This window comes from Varroa jacobsoni, unplaced genomic scaffold (assembly GCF_002532875.2).
Source record: "Varroa jacobsoni isolate VJ856 unplaced genomic scaffold, vjacob_1.0 scaffold_577, whole genome shotgun sequence".
NCBI lineage: Eukaryota > Metazoa > Arthropoda > Arachnida > Mesostigmata > Varroidae > Varroa > Varroa jacobsoni.
In genome coordinates this window covers 116,059-126,040 of record NW_019213479.1, presented here as the reverse complement: position 1 = coordinate 126,040, position 9,982 = coordinate 116,059, and the positions used below count along the sequence as shown (strand labels likewise).

The following is a 9,982-nucleotide window of genomic DNA, read 5'->3' as shown; positions in this document are numbered from 1 at the left end:
ATGTTAACTATAATGACACTTTTGACTATGATGAATGAAGATATACGACATGGAGGCGCAACGATCTCTCGTTAAGAGACAAAGCTGATCTTCGCTGATTCATTGGTCAGTTTGAAAACAAGATACTCTCACAACTCACGTTGTATCCTATGAAGCAAAGCAAACAAAAAAAAAAAACTGTTTCATGATTATTTGTAGAAACCCCGCGACACAGAGCACAGATAGGAAGGCGACTGCTGATGGGCTTTGCCATGGCGGGATAGGTTCTGCGACATGTCTGTGTGTTTGTCTATACACTGTATTAGAGACATTCGTACGTAAACGGACTCAACTGTCGCGTGTGGTTTCGTAAATTTCGACTTTAGTTCCATCGCTTCTATAATAATTCAAATGAGTACCGCGACCACGGGCGCGCCGTGTGGAATAACTATAATAATAAAACTATGTTATTTAGAAGGGCTTAGCAAAATCTTAGATAAGTGTATATATATATATATACATATATATATATATATATATATATATATATATATATATATAACAATAAAAAAAATAGAGCTATACACTCAAAGTTAAAAATGTGCGCCGGTGTTTTAATTATCGTAGGTAAAAGAAAGACGAGTAAAAAAGATAATCGTAACAAAAGTAGTAGACCCCGATCCTTACTAAACTTAAATAATAATTGCACAATTACTTTGAAATCATAGATAATTTAATTAGAAACCATGATTCCTATGCACGCCGAAAAAAAACAGAAATAAGCACATCGCGATTGTCTGCAGCACTCTGAGCAAAGTCATTATTAATTAAAGGTTCAGGTATCAACAAAAATCTGCCTACAGCTTTTTATGACATCTGGGGCTTTCTGCTTGTGTCACTTTGTATGTCAACAACGTTCTCAGTCCAGCTTTCCGACGCGTCACCATAACTGAACCCCACATGTAGAATCCGTACTGTCTCGACAAATATCCACTTAAATATGAGGGCCGACTCATAAATAGAAATCGGGTTCATAGCGTCCTGCCCCCCTCGAATGTAAGTACAAGATTATTGTAGAACCCGTAGCTACTGTAATCGTTCCTTAGTATATTGACTCAATCAGTAAATTATACTTTATTAAATACGGAGTGGGCTAAAAATTCTTAATGAAATAAACGTATCAAAAACCAGTTACTTCACGATTACAATATAACAGCTTACAGTTAAATATGTTAATTCGTAACATTTGTGTTGTAGCATTGTTTGGTAGCGGGAACAGCTTAGCTCTGTTAAGTATACGATGACCATTTAACAGATACCACAACTTTATTGAAACCACCCAGTTAGTTATCACTGTCACATTTATTATCGCCGAATCACTAAAAAAACTAAATATATTTTCTATATATTCCTTTAATTTTTATTAAGAAAGTTTTAATGCTGGCAAAAATCGAAAGACGAGGCAATTTATCGGTTTCTTGATACGCTGAGGACAATGTTTGACGTCATTACTTCGATCATCCATCGGATCTGCAATAAGTCTGTATCGCGTGAGAAACTTGGCGAGAGTTACCTCGATTTCCATATGAGCGAAACGCGTTCTGGATACAGTTACATGGCCTCGCACCGAACGGCTGCCAGGCGTTAGTCACCAACGACGGACGGTTTTCCGGGAAAAGGCGCCAGGGCCGGAACGTGTGTGCCTCGCGAAAGTAGTCTTCTGTGTGGCGCAAAGTGTGAACCGAAGTGCTCAGACCCAGACTCCTTGGAATACGAAGATTTCAATTCACGCTTTGCGGATTACAAATCTGAAGAACAGATAATGGGAGGCACCACTGTAGATAATCAAAGAAGATCTATAATGATCAAAAATATACGTCAATAAATTGGTTGGCCCATTTTTTTTAAATCCATTGTACTGCAAGGTAAGAGAGTTCAATGTTCATTCAAACAGCGGACTTTTGGTTCACAAATACTATAGCACTGGAAAGACAACGTAATCAGCGTTATATACATGCACATGTACTTATAGATTGGGGTATGTTTGATATGTTAGTTCCCCGCATGTGGGCGGGTTCATCCTAAGCGTCTCCTGAATAACTGCCACCATACACTGGCACCTCTGTAAACATTCGAAATCGAACACTTGACCGTTCGTAGTCAGTTGAATTAGTTCGTCACGGAAGCGCCCTTGTACGTCCGGAAATCGCAGGAGCTCTTTTGTGATGAAGGCTAAACTGCTGCTGGTCGTCTCGTATCTGAGGATCGAAGACACCTCAATTAACCTTTTCATGCAATAGCAGGTAGCAAGATAAGGATATTGATTACGCATACAAACAGGGATTTTACCGTCGTTACTACTGGTCACCTATTTGCAGGCAATCTAACTTTTCTTCTGAAATAAGGTAGATTTGGCCAGAAGGGACGGCCAAGATAATCATTACTCTTCAGGCTCGCGACCGTGTCTGCCAAAACGAAAGAAACACACGCCATTCTAATAGGCCGTAGGTTTAATGCGGTTAGCCTGTAATGCGTTAAAATATTATTTTTTGCAAGTAAGTCCTTTTTTCATATTTTTAGCAATTTTCTGTACCACCGGCAACGAGAGTTTTATATCTCTAATAACGCAGAATGCTTTAGTGGTTCCACATATTCACTTTAATGTTAATATATCGTTTGTTGTTGGCATCTCTATACGAAGTATTCGGCCGCTAGCAGCAAAAATAAAGAAAAAAAAAATTACTTGTGAGATGCGAAAGTTTTATTTTCTCTTGTTAGTACTAATTCCGTTATTCGATTTCCGTTATTTATCTTTTTTGCTTTCGTTATTATTATCGCAAAGCATTTTTAATTGTGCGTATATTAGTGAATGTTAAATATTTCGCTCTCTTACAAATCCTGTAAATATGCATGTACGTGCTCAACGTGCATAGCAACTAAAAGAACGTTTCCTTAATCATGATCTGATCTTTTTTTTTATCAACAGCATTGTAATAACAGCAATTATTATTATAGGATAGAGCCGTTACTGAATCAACTATGCAGGTAAAAAACTCCCGATAAAATTAACAGTAAAGTCTGCCCGTTAACTGCGTACGTTTTAAACCATGAGTTGATTAGTTTTACTGGAAATTAGTGAAAAATATATTCAATCCTAAAGTGTTTGTAAGTATGGAAATGGTATCATTTGTTTCATTAGAGCAAAGCCAGTACTCTGGATAATGGTTTATGTCGAATATCTGACTGGTTTAGTGACGGATCTGGACATGCGCAGGACACTATGGTAGCAGTACCATGCAGGAAGGTGTTTCTAGTATTTCTCTATCATATGATCATGATTACTGTAACATTTGAATTAATGATGTTTTCACGATAGACAAAGTGAAAGATGCCCGCCTTGTGAGCCATACGAGTGCTTCATGGTCTCACAACCGTTATATATATATTATAAAATCGGATCAACGGTTGATTTGCCCATACACGCTTTTGAAAACGTGACGACAGCCAGTGCCGAAGCAGCAAGCTCGAAACATTTGAAAGCAGAATTTTTAGATTCCTCAAACCAAGACTCATATTCTAAGTATAATAATTTAGAGATGACCAAGACGTAATCTTCCGCACTTTCTAAGCCTTTTCTTTATATATATATATATATATATATATGTATATGTCATTCTCATGCAGCAATAGGCAAAGCAAGGTGGACACTTTTCCTGCAAAACTTACAAAAATACATTTGGCTGTATGTACAAAATTGCTGGTCAGTTCACTGTCTAACGATAACATGATCTACCATCAAGAAAATGTACGGGGAGTATTTGGACGCTTTTAGTAACTTGTTTATTTGTCGTTTGCGTCACCACCGGGCGTTACACTGGAAAAAAAACTTTTTAATTAGGATATTTTCGAACTAAGTGATAAATAGATACTTTATTCTATTATTTCCAATGTGAGAAGGCTTTCTTTCATTGTAACCTGATGATGAAGTAACTTGATGATGATTACATTGAAAGTGGTAAAGGACTTTCAAAGTATACCTCGAAGCAGTCGTGTATCATTAAAAAAAAATACATAACCCGCTTAAATGTGAAAGACAAATTGTATTAATACGTCAGTAAAATCGGTGTTTATGTATCCTAAAATTATTTTTTATTTAATTAAATAATTTTTATTAAATAAAAGATTTTTAAGCGAACATCTATAGTGATAGAAGTAGTCAGCTCGCACTCGTATCGTTCATGCCTAATCTCCACAATATTGAGTTAAACAAATTCGTAAAGAAACGAGTTCCGATGGCTGTGAAAACGTGAAGTTGCATATAAATGATTTGATTAATTAGTATTCTGTACTAACCATTTTCGTTGATGGACAATATCTCTGAAGAAAGCAGTACCAAAGAAAGTTGATGAAGACTCATAATCAACAAACAACGGATTCGGTGTGTGCGACAAAAGGTGTTCTTCGATGGTCTGTTAAAACAACTATTTTCCAGTGCTGTTTAGTTCATGGTCATACATGATCATTAGTTTCACACAACAGAGACAATGGAAAAAGAATTCGTTCTATTAGTTCAATGAACTAGTCTTCACTGAGTTCAAAATCGTATTGAATCGTGTTCTTCTTTGCTTCACGCACAACTGTCCCGAACTCGATCAGAGCGTAATTCATAAGGGGTCTCAACATCAGTACGGAGAATACAGCAACATACAGACAGTCAACAACATTTCCACTTTGCAAACAACAAACCCTTTCTTTTCTAATACCCTCTCTAACGTTCGTGCAGCCACGAGATGTTTGAATGAAGAAAAACCTCAACCCAAAACGTATACCATGTTTTCTGATCTGGGCAAATCGCGGATTAGGTCTTTTGCTCTTATCAGAATCTGAGCGGCGAATTTTTTGTGCGGACTTCATCATCCATGTAAGCTAGATCTAACATGTCGGCTAAGGTGAAGCGGTAACGAATGACCGGAAAGCTTAGAGCTATTGTTGTCTAGTTCACTAGCGCTGACGGAATAACCTACAATTCGTACGCTGATTTACTGTTCCGGCGGGTTTAAAAGAATAACTTAAACGAAGGTGCCATTCCACATCGACGGTAAGTGCGTCTTTCCCAACCCAAAGTCTACTTTCTATGGGGACACCTAGTTAGAGGTTGCACCACATGTGAAGCAAAAAAAAATACAACATTTTTAATGTTGTATACAACATTTTTAATGTTGTATTTTTTTGTTATTTGTGAATAACTGTTTTCGTAGATTTTCTGTATTCGTTGTTATGCAAATTTATCATCCAGGTTTCGTAACGATTGCTCTATCAAGGGCAACTTAGTTTGAAATTAACAGAAATTCACGGTATGCAGCTAGATTGCAGTATGGGTCCACCTGAACGAGCGCTTGTCGCATTGTTAGGCAGCAGATAATCTAATTCGGTGCAAACGTATAATATAATAAAAATAAGAGTTGAAAAAAGTCATGTAAAAGTTCGGAAACGGCCAAGTGACGTGCTTTGAAACTCTTAGGAGATTTTTGCTCCATCTTGTGTATATATATATATATATATATATCTATCTCTGTATGTGAGCTTTGAATTTAACGACTCTACGTAGTCCGCAAGAAGGATAAGGAAGGCATTATCGACAATTTCTGTCTTCAAGAGCTTCAATTATTGAACAGGTAACTGGGTCGCGACTTTGCTCAATTTCGTGAATCAACTCTGGGTCTCTCGGTACTGCGCAAACGTCATCACCATCCGTTACAGTTAGACTATGGACATTCGCCTCTTTGGTGACCTGAGCGTCGATCATGAGTTGCACAAGGTCTGCACGATAATTCTATATCAATGGGACAAAAAAGACAAAACAATGGCAGCCTATCGACTTCGACAGACTAATGTTATCAACTAAGTCGTCCTTGCTTAGTTTCTTATACAAATTGCGCGCAACTTCTGTAACTTATCCGCGACGCTAGTTCGGCTACATCGAAATCAACAAAATATAAATGTCTTTCGATTACCCTGATTTATATTATTTTTATATTTAGTATCTATTAGTATATCCAGGTTTATTATAAGCGGCAACATAAGCACTCTAGACAACATCATCATCTCGTCGAAACTATACAATTGTACTTTATGATTATTGGTATAAAATAGGCGAAAGAATGTGTTTAATTTTGATTCAGCTTCAAATTTTCTGACATTTCATTTAGTTTCAGGATGTCACACTTTTTCCTATAACCCTGACGTTTTAAAGCAAGCCTTTTGAATTATTATGCACAAACATTTAAGTCGTTCCTCCCAATGTGGCAAGGTCCCGCTACTCGAATGGCTTCGGAGCCAACAACGGCAACGAATGGATTCCTAGGTCAGTGTGAGTGTCGTCCTCGAACAGGAAAGCCTCATCGATATATATTGGCCACACAAGAGACTTACGCGTGGTATAAAAGGCGCTAAAGTTACCCCTGGTAAGAATTCATACTGAAAAGATGTGCTGCCCATAGCGACCGATCGATGATTTTGATTCTGTAGTCGGTATTCGTAATTAAGTAATATCACGAGAAAATAGGCACCATGACCTTAATTTATCATAAGTGACATAAGCATGTACAGTTGCAGTATAGTTAGCCGGTATTAAGCCACATACTGAAAAATGCAAATGTGGTACAAAGCTAGTGTTTTGTCATGTAGTTGCCTAACCTAACCCGAACCAGTATATCTCCACTAAGAAACTTTTATACTAGTGTAGTTGACAACGGTAACGGTGACAGCGCATGTATATGCTCTCTGAAACTATAAAAATAATAACAGATTTTTCAACACGTGTTTATAAAACCTGTTAAACAATTTGTGTGTTGTAGCTGCCTTGGATATCTTATAAAACGCGTATCTTTGCTCTTGCACTAGCGTTGGCTCGTCGAGCGGCCACGATACGTTTGCACTCCGTGCGGAGTGCTGCAAACAGGATTGACGGCAGCGTTCTGACGCCTTAAGCTGACTCGTATCGCCAGCCAGCGCATAATTGATGCAAGTGGTCCCAGAAAGACGAAAGAAGTTACTAAGTATTTCAAAATAGAAAACGTTAGTTTTCTATTGGAGTAAATTTTGTTCGACTTTCTTTGAGTTACAGGTCTCCTTTAGCCGTATCTAGCTGATCAAACAGCTACTCGTCAAAGACAAGCGTTCGATTTGCGAACTCTAGTAGTGCTCAGTAATGCCATTTTACACTATTTATGCTGCCTTTCAAGGGCCTACCTATTTTTTTCAATCAACAATTTATGCAGTTAGTTGCAACAGGCGCAATAATAAAGTGCCTGCTACAAAAGAACTGCAAACAACAGATAAAAAAGGAACTGAAGAAAAACTGACAGCATGTAACGCATCTTTAGGTAAGTGTTAATAGCGTCCAGTTATTGTGCAAAGATTAAAAAACTATATCGGATCGGACATGGTACGAACACAGAAGAAGCCTAATTGTGGTACGCTGTTCCTTAATCAGGACTTTAGATTAAAGCAAAATCGGATGATTGCAGATTGGATCCATTGTCAAAGCCTGTAATAAAGGATTTACCTATATTAGGAAGGGTTCTAGTGAATTATCAGTTTATTGCACGGGCACTATCGTGTTTGCCGTAGCAGTGCCTCAAATGGTTCTAAAGAACGTAACTTTGACAGAAAAGAAGCCAAATAGATAAGCATGATTCCATACATGTATGAAGTACGTTTCGGAATTGAAATTCTAATAAGCGTTTGGAATATTTACTATACGTATTTTGGTCTAACGAAGGAAAAAATCCATTGCCCCTTGGATAAACACACTATTAAAGGCACGGTTTGTTATATTTAGTTGGCTCCTCAAGTTGCTGGCACAGGATGAAACAAAATTGTATTTTTGGAAAATGATATAAACAGGCAGTAGCTATAGGCCGATTTGCATGAAAATCGTCAAGGGATCTAAGGAGAAGTGACGAATTCATAAGAGTAGCATGGATAAATAATATAATACGTTAAAACTTGCATGCGATCTAAATTATAAACCTAAGGAATACAGGAAACATATGGAATCCTTTTCCCTGTTGACACGGTTGAAGCTGCCAAAAAGACAACCTAGCCTTTCACATATGGCATATCATTATTGTGTGATACGTATGTTGTTATGTTTAGACATTATTGCAACTTAGGCACTTACAGTTTTGAGTTCGTTGGAGGTGAATGAAGGCGTCAGCTTGGACCTGACACGTTTCCAACGCTGTCGTTTTAGAACGTCAAAGGCGTCAAAAAAGGTCAAAGCGTCGTCATGAATACCACTTTCGGCACCCGTTATCCAGCTCTGCAATATACGAATGCAATTATAATATACACACATACAAATGTATTGATCTTTTACAGCGTATTTCCGATTAGCACAATTCAAATTTGACCTATTTTAGGACGGCGTATATCATGCAGATACGAGAAAAATAAACATCTGATCTAATTGTCGTTCCTCAAAAACAAGCCATTTGACACACCGGGCGATCTGTGAAATCGATGAAGTCCTTAATTTCTATCTGTCTCACCATTTGTGCATCAGCTACTGCGAAGGCGGAAATGTTGCCTATAAAGTAGCCTAGAACAGGTCCATGCTCCTGGTGCCATTTTGCTTGTGCTGCAATTTAAAAATATCAATCGAATTTCCGAAGCATATCGATATAGGAGGCCCTTTTATCCCTAGCTCTTTGAAATAGCGGTAATGGTTGCATCGTGTTCTGCGGCGTGTAAATGTAATTTTGATTAGAACACATGTCAATGTGGGTTAGACGAAATGAGGTTACATAATATCCTTATATACCATATATAATATATATAGTATATAAGGATATGTAAAAAAATATATGAGAAATAAAGCTCCAATCACTTAGATCACGACTGTAAAAGGGAGGATTGGACCCCAATGACGGTTGGTTTTACTATAGCGACGTGTGTTTAAAGCTAACCAGCGCTTATTCCCCCCGAGTGAGGTAACGTATGAAATGGCAATAACTCGAACTTTAGAAAAAGACGCTTTGTTACTAGAAAATTAATTTATTTAGATCAGGGGTGTCCAGTGCTTAATCAATGCGCGTTTACTGTTGAAGACGTTACTGCTAGACAGCGGACTTCAGTGATCACTAACTCAAAATCATTGATTATAAAAAATGGCGAAACGAACGGTAAGCGATTTGGTGAGATGTGTTTAAAACCGTGAGTAGATAAAAAAAAAAAACATTGAAGGTACTTAACCAAACTTAACCGAAATTTCAGGTTATAAATATAAATTTCCTCTACATAGCAAATAACTATTCAATAAACTATTCATCAAAATAACACAATTCATTATTTCAATTATACGAAGAAGTTGTACTGCGAGGGCATTATCTGCTTCCAGTGTATCGCAACCTTTACAAAGTCTTCATTTCACGATTCTGAGGGTAAGTCGTACACAAATAGAAATAAGTTTATTATTTTGGGAAGTACTTTTAAACATGGCTCCCAAGCCGGAAACGGATAAATGTGATGGTAAGTCGTTGCTTTTCACGACATTTTTTTTTGCTGGAAAAAGCTTTTCACTGATTGAGGTTCATTGACTATGACTTCTACAAACACTTCTACCAAAAATTAAAATCGCAGATTCATTACTGTCATGATGAGATTTCTAATGCGAAATTTCACTAATGGGTTCAGTTCCCAATCTAAAATTTCTTTAGTTGCAAAGCAAGCTGTTTCGAATCGGTAACACGAAGGTATTCGAGAATTAACGTTTGATCCTCAAACATAGTACTGAAGAATCACACCCTAGTTACACAAATAACTTATTACCTTTGCAGTTACTCTTAAAGAGCCGATTTCGGCTAATGATCGCTAATTGTGTCCACTTGATGCAGCGAACGTCGTTAGAGACAAACCTTTTCAGTTCTCTGTTTCAGTTCACGAGATACTATCTTCAATATAGGTTATCGTATTTATGATAATTGCTTTTATATATACA

The 9,982-nt window shown here is 37.4% G+C and overlaps 1 pseudogene; it reads right to left on the bottom strand.

The window, feature by feature from the left end:
• Positions 1–571: 571 nt before the first annotated feature.
• LOC111261642 (cytochrome P450 3A19-like) overlaps positions 572–9,982 on the bottom strand; it is a 9,796-nt pseudogene continuing 385 nt past the window's right edge.